The sequence below is a fragment of the Ursus maritimus genome, unplaced genomic scaffold (genome assembly GCF_017311325.1).
Source record: "Ursus maritimus isolate PB19 unplaced genomic scaffold, ASM1731132v1 scaffold_3, whole genome shotgun sequence".
Lineage (NCBI taxonomy): Eukaryota > Metazoa > Chordata > Mammalia > Carnivora > Ursidae > Ursus > Ursus maritimus.
Genome location: NW_024425563.1, coordinates 80,674,444 through 80,693,380, shown reverse-complemented (window position 1 = coordinate 80,693,380; position 18,937 = coordinate 80,674,444). Strand labels below are relative to the sequence as shown.

The following is an 18,937-nucleotide window of genomic DNA, read 5'->3' as shown; positions in this document are numbered from 1 at the left end:
ACATTAGTCTGTTACTGTTGCTTGGATGGGCAATATCTTCAACTAGTCTTCCAATTTCTAGTCTAAGCGTTCTCTAATTCATCCTTACTCTATGACCAGAATGAGCTTTTGAGAATTTATGCCTGATTATATCATGCCATTATTTTAAAATCATCAATAATTCCTGATAACCTTCAGAAAAATTAAACCAAACCTTCTTAACCACATAATTTTTTTTAAAGATTTTATTTATTTATTTGTCAGAGAGATTGAGAGCACAAGCCAGGGGTAGCAGCAGGCAGAGTGAGAGGGAGAAGCTGACTCCCTGCTGAGGGAGGAGCCTGATGCGGGACTTGATCCTAGGACCCTGGGATCATGACCTGAGCCGAAGGCAGACACTTAACAGACTGAGCCACCCAGGCACCCCTTAACCAGATAATTTATTGCATGTTCTATTGTCTGCCTATTTCTCATACCTCATGTCTTGCCATAGCCCACTCCCAACCTGTGCCCCCCACACCTCTGGCTTCTTTTTTTTTTGCACAAATCATACCCCTAAAAATGCACTTTCCTAATTCTAATTAAGATTACTTATCCTACAAAGCAGATTCTCACAGGGTGGGAGAAAACTGTCTCTAGAATGGAAGATACTCATCTGAGAGGTGAAGGCTTTTCCAACTATCTAAGCACCCTCTATACTTGGCCATTCTGACCCATTGCCTGTAGAATGACGCATCATTCCACACACTTAACTGAAAAGTATTGTAATAGAAACCCACTGCCATAGAAAAAGAGCATGTTGCATTTGTCAAATGAGCCAGGGCAGAAAACAGTGTGAGAACTCTTGTTACAGAGATTCAAATAAAGCATCTCAAATTGAGTTACCCATCTTTACCTCTCCACCCCCCACAGACTCTTGTATGTAGCTCCATCATGTCATAGGGGAAATGAAATTATTTTTCGAGTGTAATCTTATTAGACTGTGAGTTCCTTCAGTCTATCCGAGTTTGTGGCCACATGAATAGCATATAATGGGTACTTCATATCAATTTCAAGAGAGAAAATTGACTCCAACAGACATATTTATTAAAAGTTCAGTCAAAACTAATTGAAATTATAATGCTGGTATAATAAATTCCAAAAGATACTCTGAATTTTTATTAAATCATAATTTCATGATGGCATACATTCCTACATTCATAATAAAGATCACCAGGGATGAGAAGAAAAGAGAGCTGCCATCCAACTTTCTAGACTTTGGCGGATGAAAATAATAACTATGAAATAGAAAAGGAAAAGCTTGTTAAACTCATGACACAAACAAGTTCCTGGTTTTCTTGTGCGTATTGTGTTGTTTCCTGGGCCTCCTTCAGAAGTCAAGAAGGGATAGATTGCCCTAGGAATAAGACTCTGACCTGCAGAAATCTGCTTTGCTGTGGCAGGAGAAATGTGGCAGCCCGGAGTGAGTCCTATTCCTCACAAGACCTCCCACTCCCACTCACAGCCTGGCTACCACCCTCTGCCTTGGAAATATTAAGACTAAACTCTAATCTTCTTCGACCAGTTGATGTCAAACACCTTTTTTTTTTTTTAAGATTTATTTATTTATTTGACAGAGAGAGAGATAGCCAGCGAGAGAGGGAACACAAGGAGGAGGAGTGGGAGAGGAAGAAGCAGGCTCCCAGTGGAGCAGGGAGCCGGATGTGGGGCTGCATCCCATAACGCTGGGATCATGCCCTGAGCCGAAGGCAGACGCTTAATGACTGAGCCACCCAGGCGCCCCTCAAACACCTTTTCTGACCTCATATTCCACTCTTCCCATCTCTTCTCACTGTGACCACTGAAATTCATGGTAGGTTATTAGCAAATTCTTCTATAGCCCTGGTCTCTTCTGAACCCTCACTGTACCATCTAGCTTTAATGGAAACCTATTTGTTTGTTTTTTCCTGAGGACTTACCGTCTTCTCAAATGATGGCCAATTTCATTTCCACTCTCTTCTTAAATTGGGCCTAGAGAAGTCATAGGTATCCTCCTTCCTCCTCTTTGCCTTTTCCAGTCCATTCTCCTCTTCTCTTCCCTGAAAGTCCCCAGCTTTCGAATTTGTGTTATCAGTTTGTGTCACCCATTATCTGTCCTTGCTACCGTCATCTATCTGTAATTCCCAGGGTCAGGTCATCCCCCCTTATTCTTTCAATAAGGATCACTGGCTCTTTTGGTCATTGTCATGCTCTCCGACATCAGTCCCGTTACATTTTTTTGTTGATTGCAATATCCATATAGATGATCCTTTTAACTCCCTGAGCTTTTAATTCCTGGACCTCCTACCAATGATCCTTTGCATCGTCCTCAGCCACTCACTACTATGACCTTGTCAATACCAGTAATTACAACTCCTATATAGTCTTTCTCTGTCTCTTCAATACTACCCCAAATCCTTCCTAATCATTCCTTAAACCCCACAAGTATTTGCTTTCACCAGCACCTACAATGTATTGAGCATACCATCCTCTTTGTCTCCCACCTTCCCTATGTCTTTTCTCTTTGCCTAGCTTAAATCATACGCTCGCTCATTATAATTACTTTTTGGTCTATATCCTCAATTCCCTATCCTTTTCTCATTTGTTTTATTTGTATTGCCAATCCATAACCTTACTTAAAACCAATTATCTGCCTACTCCTTGTGTGTAATTCCATCCATAGCTGAGCATAACTAAAGAAAAACATAGTCATACTTCCTTGTATCACTTTAAGTTCATAATCATAACCCGAATCATCCTTAATGTTAATAACTATATTGTAAATCCATAAACCATTCTCTTACCTAGACATTATTTCTGCCTTTCTGCTCTCTTCTCAAGCTTTTTACAATTCTTTTTTTATCCTCACTCTCTTAGAGTTTATTTCATTAAGAAAATAAAAGCAACCAGAAAAGATGGAGCATTGGCTTACAACAGTAAAGTATAAACCTATCTGAATCTTTGTATTCATTCCTATTAGTGTGGGTGAACTGTTCATTATGTTATGGAGGGCCAGGTTTCGATTGTTCTCTTGATGCCATCTCCTCTCACATCCTCAGAGACAGTACTCTTTCTTCCTTGAATCATCCATTTTAATTTCTCTTTTAGGTCATCCCTTTTAGAATATAACAATACTGGTTTTTCAAAATTATTCTTGAAAAAACCTCATTGTAGCATCATGGCCTCCTGTTGACAGTGTATTTCTTTCTTTCCCTCTATACCAAAATTCTTTGAATAAGCTCTCTATGTAGCTACATTTCCTCCTCTCATACTCTCTTGAATCTATTCTAATCAACTTTTCATCCCCTTCACTGTACAAAATCTCTTCTTCACTGTCATACTTCACATTGTAATATTCTGTCTGTATTCTCAGTCCCCCCCCCTTTTTTTTTCTTGCTTGACTCTTAATATCCTTAAACCCATTAGCTGACTTTCTTCCATTTTAAACACTCTTTTTTTTCTCTTAGCATCCAAAACATTACACTCCCTGGGTTATTCTCTTACCTCTCTGGACAGTATCTCAGTCTATTTACTGTTTCCTCTTCATATCCTGACTTAGAATGTGAGCGTTTTCTAGAGCTTGGTCCTTTTGGGATCTTCTCCCTTTATCAATCTTAGTCCTTAGAAAATCTCTTTCAATCTCATCATATGATATACAATCTATAAGCTATGATTCCTATATTTATATCTCCATCCTGGACCTCTCTTCTGAAATCCAAACTCCTAACCAACAGCCTTCTCTATATCTCTACTTAGATGTCTGATAGTCACCTCAAGTTTAAATGTTCCAACCCAGCTTGATAAATGCCAACTCTATGAAGGTATATTTGAAGAAAGTGAAGGTTGCAATTTAAATATAGTTATATATTAAAGCTAAAGATTCATTTCACTAATAAGGATATTATTTTTATGGATTACATTAGTAATATCATTATGTTCTTATATAACTTGAACTCAAAGAATTCCTTTCTTAGTTTGGGTTCTTTAGAAAAAAAGAAAAAAAGATCTTGAGACAATACCTATATGTTAACGTGTTAACAATCCCAGGGCACCGAGAGGGAGAGGGAGACAATACCTATATGTTAGCATGTTAACAATCCCAGGGCACCATGAGGGAGAGAAAGAGAAAGTTGGGAAGAAAATAAAAGGTGATGTGTTGCTGTGCTGGCTGCCGCTCTCTGACAAGCCTTGCAAGGACATGTTTGGAAATCCTATGTAATGGAACAGGCCGTTGGCAGGAAGAATAGAGAGGAAATGATCTGCTGTCTTCTTTGTATCTCTTACCAATCATTAGGCACAGTTTGCCCCATGAGAAGAATAGACACTGCACCTCCATGTCATATTACCTAGTCCCTATGGCAGCCTGTCAGGGAGCCAGACCCCACATTTTGCAGTGATGGCTATGGTGGGTCTGAAAGCTTGCCAAGGCCAGGAAACTCAGAGGAGGCATGTGAAAATGTTTGATAAACCCCATATACCTACATCAGCAGATTTGAAGGTTAATGTCTCTTAAACACCAATAGAATTAATGTTTCCTCTCAGGGAGGAGTACCGCCTATGTTCCAATATTAGAGTAATTTTAGGTACTTTTTTAATTAGAAGAAAAAAAGAATCATAGAGCAGTATTATTTCTTAATTACTAATTTAAAAATGGATATACAATTAATAATTGGCTTATAATTGTGGAATGGTATGAAAATAGGCATTTCAGACCATCAGTTCATTATTTTAGGAATATTTACTGCTCATAGTTTGACTCATTTCCTGAATTATTTATCCCAAATTAGAAACTACCTGATACTATACTTTTTTCTAATTATACCTTTCAATCTGTTTGAAGTTTAGAATGTTAATGACTAAGATGAATTATATGAGTTTTTAATATCTAATCATAAAGTAACACTTTACCCCATACGGTTTAGTTTGAATTCCTGCACCAAGGATTTTTTTCGTTTCTGTTTCTCCTATTTTTAGTACCAACTAAAGAGAAAAAATATTTTTATATGAATTAGTTGTGAGATCTACACAGATTTATCACTGTTAGAAAACTTGTTTTGGCATTAAATATTATTTTTGGCTACTACCGAGTAATGACTTGCCTTAAAGATAACTTAAACTTTGGTTATGGTCTGGTGTTAGTTACCTAAATGAATAACTCTAAATTCTAGGGATAGATTAATGTTAAAAGATCTATAAGTTATTTTTAATATAAGCAATTGAGTTATTCTCTATATGGGAAGTATGAAAACAAATACAGTTGACCCTTGAACAACATGGGGGTTGGGGCATCTCCCCCATGAAGAATCCATGCGTAACTTTTGACTCCTCAAATACTTACCTACTAATAGCCTGCTATTGACCAGAAACCTTACCAATAACATAAACAATGAATACATTTATTGTATTGCATGTATTACATACTATACTCATACAATATAGTAGGCTAGAGAATAGGAGATGTTAAGAAAATCATAAAGAAGAGAAAATACATTTACAGTACTGCAAAACATTCACAAATGGCATGTACCCATGCAGTTCAAACCCATGTTCAAGGGTCAACTGAATAAAGTATCTGTTTAAATTATACTGATACCAGGGGTGCCTGGGTGGCTCAGTCCTTAAGCGTCAACTCTTGGTTTCTGCTCAAATTGTGATCTCGGGGTCCTGAGATCAAGCCCCTGGTTGGGCTCTGCACTGAGTATGAAGCCTGTTGGGATTCTCTCTCTCCTTCTCCCTCTGCCCCGCCCTATCTGCTCATACTCACTCACTCTCTAAAATAAAAAATCTTTAAAAAATTAATAAAATAGGTGAATTAAACTGACATGAAAATTTTGATGTTTTAAAAAGAGACTGTAATAATTCTTTCAATTAAAAATCACCATTAGGACTGCAAGTTTCAAGTAGTGCTTATGTAATATCAAGAACTTTCTTAAAAAAATGATCAATTTCTGTATCCCCTAGTTTTTTCAATGTAAATGTTATTTACATGTAATATACATGTTATGCATAAATGCATATGCAAGCCATGGGTGTAGAGCACATCGAATTTATACCATGTAAGCAGCCTCCAGATCAAGGAGAATATTACAGAGTTCTTGTTTCATACAGTAAATATGGAGCTAAATGTGAATATGAATTTGTTTAAGCTAATTATTGTCATCCAACACACCTCTGAGTTCCTTTTCAGTTAGAATTATTTAAAATTGTTTTTAGAGTTGGAGCACAGTGATAGCGATATCTGAGTTTTACATGTAGCATTCATATGAGTGAACAGAACGTTGTCAAACAAAAATGGAATCCCTGTATTTAAAACTTTTAAGCAGTCTCACGTTATCTTCTATTGGTCATGCAGATAAATACATAAACAAGTATCAGTTTGAAAGAAAAATATATTCTATTTTTACAAATTAATGCATTTACGTATAAATGACAATATTTTATTTACCTTTCTTAAAGCAAATTGGTGCATGCTGTACTTGGTCATAATAAGTTACAGATAATGTCAGTATCTTTCTTATAATGAGCTCTGTTTAAGAAAGTTGAAAACATAAATATGTTGTGGTCACGTGTCCAGACTACTAGTCAGTAAGTGAAAGCATATCCATATTATTTATGCCAAGTGGTGATAAAATAGCTTACATTACTGATTTCCGCCTTAGCGATAAAAAGGCGAATTTTATTGCCTCCAAAGGTGAATCTCTTTTTATAGCCCTCTGGTCTAAGGTAGTCTTTCATTTGATGTCTTAAAAGTAATTTATTTTTGTAGCAGTTAATGAGTATTAGCATCATCCACATATAAAGATCTCTACTAGAGTAACTCCTTTAGAAAGAACAGCACCGTGGACATCAAGTTACACGCACAACTACTAGATAAAAGATCAATTTAATATTATGAAAGTCTGAATCTCTATAGCAGGAGATCCTAGTAAACCTCACTAGCCATTGAACCAACTATAGACAAATAATGCCTGATTCAAAGTAATAGCAAAGACAAGTTAGAAACAGGAGGATTTTTATAGACCACTAGATGCCACTGTTTTGTGTGAAAAACTCAAATGATATAATTGATCTCTAATTTAAATTCCTTTATTTTTTTTAAGTCACATATTGAATTGAGATATTGGCATTTATGATTCTAAAATGAGTATATTTTTTGCCTGGCATTAGTTAAACTCACACCAAAATAAAGTAATACAATATATGAAAGAAATGATAAAGCAAAATATTTACCATTATCAATATAAATCTGGCTGTTACAGCTGAACCATCACTGATCAATAATCAAAGTATTTATGAACTGGAAACCTAAATGACTTGAATATATGTAATAAGATAAGCATTTTTAAACTGTGGCATATCACTTAGTTCAAAATACTTTCTTTCCCTACATGATTACTTACAGAAAGTTAGGAATGGGATTACATATAATATTTAAAAATTCTTTAAAGCAACCCTCCTTAATTCATCCATCGGAAGTGACCCAAAATTGAATATAAATGGACCCACCTCAAAAGTAAAGAGGGTGAAATTATCTTCAAAGCTATCAACCCTTTGATACCCAAATTAAGAAAACACCTTTCTTATAAATATGCTGTTTTAAGGCCTGAATCTATTCTCCAAATATGAGCTTAAGTAAAATTATACAATTTCTTAATATCAGGTAGAGTTGATGCCCTTTTTCTCTGGCATATGAGAATATACCTACGGAAGTTTGATGGAAAGTTGTAAATAGATGAGTTGTTATACTTTCCAAATAGATCTAACGTCCAAGATATTTATGAGGTATTCCTTTAAATAGATTAAGGATTTTCCAAATCTAACAAGGAAATTATAGCAACTGATGTTGACTAATAAGATACTATCTTACTGGACAACTGATGTCTAATAAGCTGCCATCTGATTATTTTTTTAAATATTCAAGATAATATTGTCATAGCGCAAGGTACTCAGTTATCTATTACTGCATGACATGTAATCCCAAAATTTAGCAGTTAAAAAGTAACAAACATTGATGAATATCTCTGTCTCTGAGGGTCAGGACTCCAGGAGCGGCTCCGCTGGGTGACTCTGACTTAGGTCCTACCCCAGGAGTTGTCATTAAGCTTGTTAGCTGTAGTCCTCTCAAGAACCAACCAGGGTTGAGGAGTCCAATTCCAAGTTCATCTCCATGTTTGCAAGCTGCGGTTTCTCTCTGGCTGTTGACCGGACGTCATTTCCTCACTATATAGACCTCCCCATAGTATTGCTCATAATCTGGTAGCTTGCTTCCCAAGAACGAGTAATATGAGAGAGAGTGGGCACCCAAGAAAGAAGCCACAGTCTTTGCAAAACCCCGTCGCAGTCATGCCGTATCGTTATGTCTTCCATATTTTAATCACTAAAAGTGTGTCATTAAGTCCAGCCCACCCTCATGGGGAGGAGACGGCATCATGGCAAAATACCCGGTGTCGCTCGCGGGCGGTCAGCTTCGAAGCTGCCGACAGCACCCGCTAACCCCGAATCTGGGGTATCTATCCAGTAGCTCCTCAGGTAACTAAAAGATTTTCCGAAACTGATGTTGACTATTGAAAGCTACCATCCCATTCTTAAACAACTAATACAATTGTTAAATATTTGCGGTTAATACTGTCACAGTGTAAGGATACTGAGCTCATAGAGTCTGTGAAGAGAAGCAGTGTCCATTATGTGGTCGTATCTTCCTGCTATCCCGGCAGCTGCCTTGACGAACAGAAGTAAATAGCTGAATGTAGGAGTCTGAGGACATTATCTCCTGAAATCACCCAACTCTCTTTACCATGACTGCATATTACAGACAAATGATATAATCTTGGCAAATTTTTAGAAAGTGCCAATTAAAACTTCTACATTTCATTTTATTTTTCTCTGGTGATTCATACGAACTTATTTCCCAAGATGCTAATAACTCTGAGTCACCTGATAAAACTATGACTTTAGCATGTAATAGATGCACAGTAACTCTCTGGAAGGACTAAACAGGAAAACTTGAGGACAAAATTGACCATACATACCCTTGCTTCTCTCTCTCTCTTTGTTTCTCTCTTTCTTTTCTCTTTTTCTTTTTTTCTTTTTAGATTTTATCCATTTACAAAAAGCACACACACACAAGTGGGGGGATGGGCACAGGGAGAGAGAGAATCTCAACCCGACTTCTGTCCTGAGCGCAGAGCCCAACATGGGGCTTGATCTCAGGACCCTGAGATCATGACCTGAGCCGCAATCAACAGTCAGATGCTTAACCAACTGAGCCACCCAGGCACCCCTTGCTTCCCTTTCTTTCAAAGGATCTTTAACATCCTTTAAAAAACATACTCTTGGGGCACCTGGGTGGCTCAGGTCATGATCCCAGGGTTCCTGGGATTGAGTCCCACATCGGGGGGTCCCTGCTTAGCTGGGAGCCTGCTTCTCCCTCTCCCTCTGCCTGCTGCTCACCCTGCTTGTGCTCTCTCTCTCTCTCTCTCAAATAAATAAATAAAAATATTTAAAATAAAAAATAAACATAATGGGTTTTTTTTTTTATGGTTGTCATAGTTTTAGAGTCTAACTTACTACAAACACCTGGTTATCCCAACAGCCCCCCACCACAGCACACTGTATGAGTATGGAGGAGCTTCTGTGGCTTCCTAGGGAAGGGTATAGGTTGGACGGATGCCATTTGACCCTACTGGCTGTTGTAAAGATTGCCTGATAATTATAAATATCACCAGAACTAAATTGAGCAAGGGTGAGAGAGACCAGCACGGTCCCTCTGGCCCTTGCCTCCTTTGTATAAACTAGTTACAGCAAGTCTGTACCCAAAGTTAGCAAAGTACAGCCAGGTTCAGACCAGAGCTAGGACATCAGAATCAGACTAGTGAGAGAAAACACAGTGGAGGAGACGAAATTTACAAAGACATGGGGAAAAAAGGGAAAACATGGATATTATACACGAGGAAACACACACCCACATACAAAAAGGACTGCCATTCTTTTGGGAAAGAGGTGGAATTCTTTGTGTCCTCTCATGCCCTTTATGGACTGACAGATGTCCAAGCTCCTTCCCTGGCTGTCCTGAAATTGCCTCCCCTTTTGAGAAGCAACTAGAAAAAATTTGGCCATATTCACTGTAGGTAAAGACCCTGAAAAGTGAAATTATTTTACTTCAAGTGGGTCCTAGGCGATAAGTTGTCAATATCAACTTTGAAAAAAAATAAGACACAGGAACATGTTATTATCTTTTGAAATTTTAAAAAAGAAAATCACAGTTAGGACTATCAAGGGAGAATCATGAAAACACACACACATACACACACACGTAGGTATGTACAATTTACAGTACTCATTATGGCTTTGCTGACTGTGGAAATATAAATTACATAACCAGTTTGTTAGCTTGAGTTTCTTCCTCGGCAAAGAACACCTACTTCACAAAGTTAACGTATTCATTGTTTAATGGCAGAAAATTTTTTTTCCTGTGTTTCCGTGGAAAAGTGTGCATCTTTTATAATAAACCCCTTAGGTTATCCTATTCTAGCTCTTTTACTTTTCTTTGCGCTGATTGCAACTCTTTGTAAATTGCAGGTAACTGAGCGGGAAGTAAATTCTGTCTCTCAGGGTAGTGATTTAATTGATTTCCTGCCAGCTGTCGAAAACAAGTTTTGTTTCCATTTGCAATTCATCTGAACATCCCTTTATTCCATAATAATTCATGCCATTTGGACTTTTCCTTTGAACCAGTAATATATCAAGAACCCCTCTGCAAGTGTCCGTTCTCCTCATCCAGTGTGGACTGGTTGTCCTGAGGCTCCCCGACAGCCTGTTGTCCTGACACTTCCCTTCATAGTCAGCCTCAAAAAATTTGGCCATTTTTCTGGGTTTGAGTCATTGCTTGCTATATCCTACATCTTGTCTTTCCCAATTTGCTCCATCGTTCATTCCATCATATCCTCCAGTAGCTTCCCATGAGTGAGTGCCTGGAAGGTACATAAATATGTTTGAGTCCTTGAATTCCTAAAAAATGTCTTTATTTTACTCTCATTCTTGATCAGTAGCTTGGCTGAGTACAGAGTTGTTCATCAAATGTCATTTACATTAAGGATTTTTAAGATACTTCTCCAAAGTCTTCTGTCATTCACTATTGTTCTGAGAAGGCTAATACAATTCTGAGCTGCTATCTCTTATAGGTGATTGTTGTGATTTTTCTCTGGAAATTTTGTTTTCTACTTTATAGCTGTTATTTTGAAATTTCACATTTCATGTGTTTTTCGGGGTCTTCTTTCATTTTTTCTGTCGGCTACATGTGCTGGACACACCCAGTTTGGGGCTTTATGTCCCTCGTGTCTAAAAAAAATTGTTTTCTTGATAGTTCATTCTCTTCTGTTTTCTCTGTCTGTAATTCTTAGTAAGTGGATTATAAACCCCCATGGACTTATCTACTAATTTTCTTTTCTATACTTCCTATTCTTTACTTCTTTGTTTTTTGTTTTACTTTTGGTCCTGGGACTTATCTTTCAATCCTTTTCTAATGTTATTTCTATCATAATTTTGTTCTCGATTTTTCCTTTTTTACAGCATCCTATTCATATATCTATTGGACAGTATTATTTTCACGTTTAAGAAGAATAGAGCTATATTATCTCTGCTTCCTATTCATTTTTTGGGGGGTGTTTTTTATGCTATCTCCTTTTGATTGCTTTATTCCTTCACTATTGTTCTAGTAAGGTTTGCAAAGGAAGAAAAATCGCATAATACATGATCATTTAAAAACAATAATAAATTCCTTTTCTATTTTTATTTTCCAAAATACCAATTTGGGGTTTTCCATTTATACTGGACTGAAAAGCATTTCCCCAAAATACATCTTCTTTTACAACCTGTGAATGTGGCCTTATTTGGAGATAAGGTCTTTGCAGATGTAATCAACTGAAGGTGAGGTCATACTGGATTAAATCCAATATATCTGGTGTCCTTTTAAGAGGGAAATTCGGACACAGAGACACACAAGGGCAAAGGGATGTGAAGACAGAGGCAGAGATTAGAGTGACAGGTGTGCAAGCCAGGACCTCCAAGGATTGCTGGCAACCTCCAGGAGCTAGACCTGATAAGGAAGGACTCTTCCCTCAAGTCTTCAGAGGGAATATGGCTCTGCTGACTCCTTGACGTTGAGCTTCTGGCTTACAGTATTGTGAGAGATACATTTCTGTTGTTTTGAGTCTCCCAGTTTTGGGTACTTGGTTACAGCAGCCCTAAGAAACCAATGCATCTTTGCCCGTGAAAATGAATATAGAATTTAGCAGAAACAGAAAGATTAAGTTGCTTTTAAAAAAACTGGTTTCAGAGGAGTACCTTTTAATCTTTGTCTTTGAGAAACAGAAAACACACACAGTTGAGAATCTGGCACCTGTTCTCTGCAGTCATACAATGTTGAGAGAGTTAGTGTTGTATCTTCCTACTTCGTGGTTTCTCCTGGTCAGGTCAGTCCAAGCACCCAATGACTCGTGCGTAGAGCAAAGTAGTTTTTCCTATGCTGATAAATGAAGATAAAATTATAGTTTTATGTGCTTAGCAAATTTGAAGTATAGATAATGACTGCTTTTCATACATAATTTTAGGGTCTGGGCAATTTGATGCCTTTTTCTGTACAATCAGATTGGCATTTATTTTCTTTTTATATGTAAGAATTTGCTCAACATTGCACATAATTTTACTTAAATATTTTTGGTTCAAAATTAATGAGAGAAAGAAGGAAGTGTAGAAACGAAAAAGATAAGCCAAGGAAGGAATGCATATAGGAAGGGGAGTGTCAACTCGATTAAAGGCTACATTCTCCAAGTGAAATCCTGTCTGGAAACTGTTCAGTGAGAGGGGGTTACTGACATCTGTGGTGCCTTGAGGAGTTCTGTGAGCAGAGGCCAAGCTGCAGCAAGCCCTTGATTGAATTAGAGGTGAGGAAATGGAGTGGGGAGTGCTCTACTTTATCAAGAAGTTTGGATTTGAAAGGCAGGAAAGAGAAGAAGAGTTATAGGATAATATTTTTAGAACAAGAGACTGGGAGTATTTATGTTCTGAAAGGAAAGAGTCTGAAAAGAAAGCAGGTAGAACTGAAGAATTTGAAAATACAGGACAGAGGGAAAGACAGAGGTGAGATAGAGGGATGGAGAGTTAGGGAAGGAGGAAAGGAGGGAGAGAGGGAGAGAGGGAAAGAGGGGAAAGGCAGAAGGAAGAGAGAGAGAGAGGAATAGTGAAGATACTTTCCTGAGCAGGATGGGGCCCTAGAATCCAGACAGCAATTTATATTAGCATTCATTTTGGACATAAGCACAGCCCCTGAAACTAGAAAGAACACTAATACGCACACATGGATGTTTTCAGGGAGTTAAGTGTGAAGTTAGAAAGCAAAATCATGTGCTGAGAGTCTTTATGGAAAGAAACTAAATTTAATAAGCACACTTATTATTTTACTTTGAAGTCAGACTAGGACAAAAGGAATACACAGAAGCTCTAAGACCTCTCTTTATGGCGGCCCGGGGTGGGGGGTGGGGGGGCATTGAACGGCCCGTGTCCTAAACGCACAGATCCTTAGTAGACCATTAACAGAAATTATGGATTTCACACAACCCATCCATCCTGTATTTTTAGTTCATTTACAAAACGGTAAGTGACAGGTATAGACTGTGGTCTCGAACGCCGCGCGACCGGCAGGTTCTGCCGTTTTATCTCCGAGGGCGCTAAGTGTCCGGCTTCGATTTGCAGAACAGAAGTGCTCCCTCTGCAAGTCCCCCACTGAGGATGTGGCTTCAGGAGGCCGACTTTCACTTCACCTTCCTAAGTGCTTGCTCTTCCGGGTGTACGAAAAAGCTGCGTGGAAATAGTGTTTGACTTCATCTGGTAAGACTGCCTTATCAGGGAAAAAACCACCCAAAAAACTGATAAACAAGGACGTGGCTCCTGCAGATAAACTGAAGCTCCTGACACCAATTTCAAAGTCAGAAAAACATAGATAAGTGACGTACTGAAGTATTTCCCATCAATCTGCTCCTTTCAACAAGAAAGTGCTTTCATCAACTGAGCATGTGATTTATTCAGTCCTCTCAATTAAGTGAACACATTCATAATCGAACATGACACAAACGCCTTCTAGAACGCCAAGACACACACACAATAAGACTCTTGTTTCGAAAAAGAGTGTATAGAGGTTGTTGCAAAACACACAAATGCAAAGAAACATTTTATTCATTTATTTTTTTTTCAAAGAAACATTTGTAAAGCATTTGAGTATTGCTGTTAGTAGTTGCAACCTTTCTATTATGCTGTTTGTAAGAGTGTCCGACGCCAACCGGGAGTGATGGCCGGTGCAGTGTCTCTGCTTGACTTCAGGCGCGTAGCTGCTTGTAGCTGGGTCCATTTCCAAACGAAATCGCACAGTACTTGGTGGGAGCCAATCTACACTTGGATGAAAATGGTGTCTATTTCTAGCAAATTGATCAATCCCGCCCTTATGGTGAACTACATTGTCAGCTTTTCTTCCTGCCCATTGGGTTAATGATGAAAGAGAAAAGCTACACTAAATGTGCTGCCTGTCTTCTTGATTTTCACTTTTTCTACCCAGGATTTTTATTTCTGAATGGAGTTCAGTTTTGCAAATTATAGCAAAATGTCAGGTTCAAGAAGACTAAGGCAAGATAAGAAATATAGAATTATGGAAATGATCCTAGCCACACTTCAAAACGTTTATTGTACTCATGTAAATGAGACTGCTTTGACTAAAAAAATCAGATTGAAATTGAGGTTCTGATTACCATAAAAATAGAATAACTGAGTTTCTTAAATGCCCCCTTTCTCAACACAGCAGGGCGATATCAGAGCATTTCAAGGTGTACTGAGAAGTAGAAGCAGCAGTACCCGGTCTGAAAAATCCTGAACACTTCAATCAACAATTCATGAAACATTACACTCATGATAGTTCACATTTTGTACTTTTATACTAGATTCGTTATTTTATTTTAAAGAGGACACAGTTATTTTTTAAAAATTATGTTACACGATAGAAATTTTCTTTTCAACATGTAATAATTATACTACAGTGGAAAAGTAAAAACCTTAATAGTAATATGTTAAACAGTTTATAACGGCACAAGAACACACACACGGGACATTACTAATTCTTGACTCAAATCTTGACTCAAATTCTTGACTGTTTTCTGTGTTTAAAAGAATTTCCACAAGCGTGGTATGCAAACTGAGTTTTGTGTTTGCAGCTAAGAAACTTAGATAAGCTATACATTTATCATTTATACTAATTAACACAATCGCACATACCTAAATACCTGTTATTGCCTAGAATGACTGACTTACTGGTTTCTTGTAATTTTGGTTAATGCCCAGTTTTTAAAACAACAGGCCCATGTCTATGATTCTGCATCCCTGGGCAATGCTGGGCCCACTGCTTAGGCCCTAAAGACAAATCATTATACATCACCCAGATTATTTATCACAATTTGCACATATTCTTATTTGTAAGAATTCTCATTATAACACTTGCCAAGTTATTAATAGCTTGGTCTGTCTTCCAGGATCTTGTTACTCAAATGTGGCCCCTGGATCAGCAGTATTCACCTCTCCTGGAAACTTGTCAGAAGCCTAGAATCTCAGACTCCACCCCAGACTTGCTGAATCATAATTTTAATTTAACAAGATACTTGGGTTATTTGCATGCATGCTGAGTTTGAGCAGAAATGCAGAAGGGATTAAAAACCTAGTGTGCTTGAAGGTTTAAAAGTCCCAGGTGGTATGGGAAGAAAATAAATTCCAAAGAAATGTAGCCAAATCACATTCGACTTTACTTTTTATATCTTGGATTTTCTTCAGCATCAATGTATTACAATTGGGTCATTGAGTGAGTCAGTTTAAACAAAGAGACATAGTTCAGAATTGGGTGGAAATGAGATTTTTATTTACATAGTACTGTAGGTTGGAAAATTTAAAGGAAAATAGAAAAATATATCAAGTGATTATTAGCGATCGATTTTTCTGGTTAATTTCTTCATTTAAAATTATAATTTCAGTAACGTTCAATAAGTCATTGAACTAAATGTAAAAATTTTAAGTATTCAAGTAATTGAACTCTCTATTCACTTTCTTTGCATGACTTGAAAAGATTTCCGAATCTAAAGAAGTTGTAATAGAGTGAAAAGTACACAGAACTTGGTCCTATTTTGACAGTTCACTAAATGTAGAAGTAGAAGCTTCTTCCTTCGTGTATTAAGTTCTCTACAAACGTTTGTTGAATGAATGAATTGATGTTGAATCAGAGGCGAAGACTATTCTTCCTAGAATAGACTGTAACGGAAAAAGATACAGGGCAATATCCAAAAGGAAGATACATTCAAAGTGTTTTTGTTAGACTGTTTATAAAACCAGGAAGGCAATTTGTTATTTCAGAATGAGAATTACGTTATTGAGAAGAAAGGATACTCATGTTTGCTGATCAGCACATTCTTTTCCTGGGGCAAATATGTGTGGGAAGCAATATTATAATCAGATAGTTATTGTGAGCCAAAGACATTAGATGGATGATTATAATGGCTCGTGCCAGCAAGCCTGAAAAACTGATACGTAGCTTTTTACCATAAGAATATACTAAACCCACAGAATAAATACATGATTTTTCTGGGTTCAAGGCAAATCTTCATCTGATCAGTACAAGAGACATTTTATTACAGTTTACCCTTTTGATTCTTTTCGGTTTTTCTCCTTTCTTTTGGAGAAAGGCTTAGAATGGAAGGAAGAATGGGTTGAGGGAGGCCAATTCAATTAAAAGCCTATTGCTCTTGTGTGTGTGTGTCCGTCCGCCCGTCCGTCCGTCCATCTCAGGTTAGCTGAAACAGGCTGCATTTACACCCACTTAGCATTTGTCCAGGATTTTTCATTTCTATTTAATGCATTAGTATTAATATTTATATCAAAATAATCAGGGATGAGTTGGTTAGATCTACTCTTTGTATTTGCAGCTTTTGTCACCGTCTGTCAGGAACATGGTTATACCTTTAAAACAACCTTTAATAACTGCCTACCTTTCCCTATGCCTTTTCAGATTCAATGTAACTAATACCTTCCTTTCAAGGACTGCATGGGGGTGTTCACTGATAAAACCAAGTACGCTTGAACCTGAGTGGCTATGGACAGTCCACTGTTTGCAGTTTCAGGTGGTGATGGGAGAAGCTGTAGCCTCTGCCAGACACTTGGAAGACACATGAAGCTACCAGTCAACAGTCTGCAGGGTCAACAGGAAATATGGAAAATTTTAAGGTTAGATATACATAATACTTCCGTAGTACAAAGACAGTGCTTATTTTTTTTCATTTCTAAATGGAAGTATAAATTAATAGACAATGTTATATTAGTTTCAGGTGTACAACACATGAATTTGATGATTTTCAATGCTTACCACGATGTGTAATCACCATCAGTCATCCTGCAATGAGATTATAATATCATTGACTATATTCTCTATGCTGTAGCTTCCATCTCCATGACTTACTCATTTTATAACTATAAGTTTGTATCTCTTAATTCCCTTCACCTATTTCATCCATGCCTTCCCTTCCCCCCACCATCACTCCTCTGGCAACCACCAGTTCTCTGTGTTTAAGAGTCTGGGTTTTTGTTGTTGTTTGTGTTTGTTTGGGGTTTTTTTAGATTCTACACATAAATGAAATCATACGGTATTTGTCTTTCACTGTCTGACTTATTTCACGTAGCATAACGCTCTCTAGGTCCATCCATGTTGTTGCAAATAGCAAGATCTCATTCTTTTTAATGGCTGAGTGATACTCCATTGTACATATGTACCTTATCTTCTTTATCCATGCTTTTATCAATGGACACTTGGGTTGTTACCATATCTTGGCTATTATAAATAATGCTCAAATAAACATAGAAGTACAGGTATCTTTTCAAGTTAGTGTTTTCGTTTTCTTTGGGTCAATACCCAGTAATGGAATAATTGGATCATATGGTATTTCTATTTTTAATTTTTGAGAAACCTCCATACTGTTTTTCACAGTGTGAATTTACCTTCTTACCAATAGTGCATGAGGGTTCTCTTTTCTCCACATCCTCACCAACACTTCTTATTTCTTGTCTTTTTGATTCTAGCCATTCTGAAATGGTATAAGGTGATTTCTCTTTATGGTCTTAATTTACATTTCCCTGAGGATTAGCAATGTTGAGAAACTTTTTGTGATCTGTTGGCCATCTGTAGGTCTTCTTTGGAAAAATCTCTCTTCAGGTCCTCTGCCCATTTTTAAATCAGATTATTTGTCTTTTCATTGTGTTGTACTGCATAAGTTATTTATATATTTTGAATATTTACAACTTATGAAAGAGATATTATTTGCAGATATCTTCTTCCATTTGCTAGTTTGCCATTTCACTTCATTGATGGCGTCCTTTGTTGTGAAAAAGCCTTTTATCTTGCTGTAGTACCACTAGTTAGTTTTGCTTATGTTTCTCTTGCCTGAGGAGAAATATCCATAAATATGTTGCTAAGGACAATGACCAAGAGATTACTGCCTATGTTTTTAAAGAGAGTACTTTAAAATCTCTTGCTATAGTAGTTTCATCATTTATTGAATACTTTAAATTACAAATATTTATTTTGTTGTTGGTAAAGCTTTTGTTAATTTTGCTGTAGACTCTTTTGGCAGCAGTGAACTTGAAATATGAAAAATATGTTTAAGGAAAACTAGTACTAAACCTCTATAATTAGGTTATAACCTAATTTCATATATATATATATAAACATATATATATTTATATATAAATATATAGTATATATTTATATATAAACATATATAGTATATATATACATATATACATATATATTTATATGTGTATATTTATATATATTTATATATATATTTTATATATATATATGACCTAT

At 37.0% G+C, this 18,937-nt stretch overlaps 1 long non-coding RNA gene across 1 annotated transcript in view; it reads right to left on the bottom strand.

Annotated features, from left to right (window-relative positions):
* Positions 1-14,272: 14,272 nt before the first annotated feature.
* LOC121105856 overlaps positions 14,273-18,937 on the bottom strand; it is a 26,007-nt gene continuing 21,342 nt past the window's right edge. Inside the window, exons 2-3 of the long non-coding RNA XR_005838616.1 lie at positions 17,441-17,467; positions 14,273-16,332 (exon numbers count right to left, since the gene is read on the bottom strand). This is a non-coding gene — a long non-coding RNA (uncharacterized LOC121105856). The remainder of the gene's footprint in view (positions 16,333-17,440; positions 17,468-18,937) is intronic.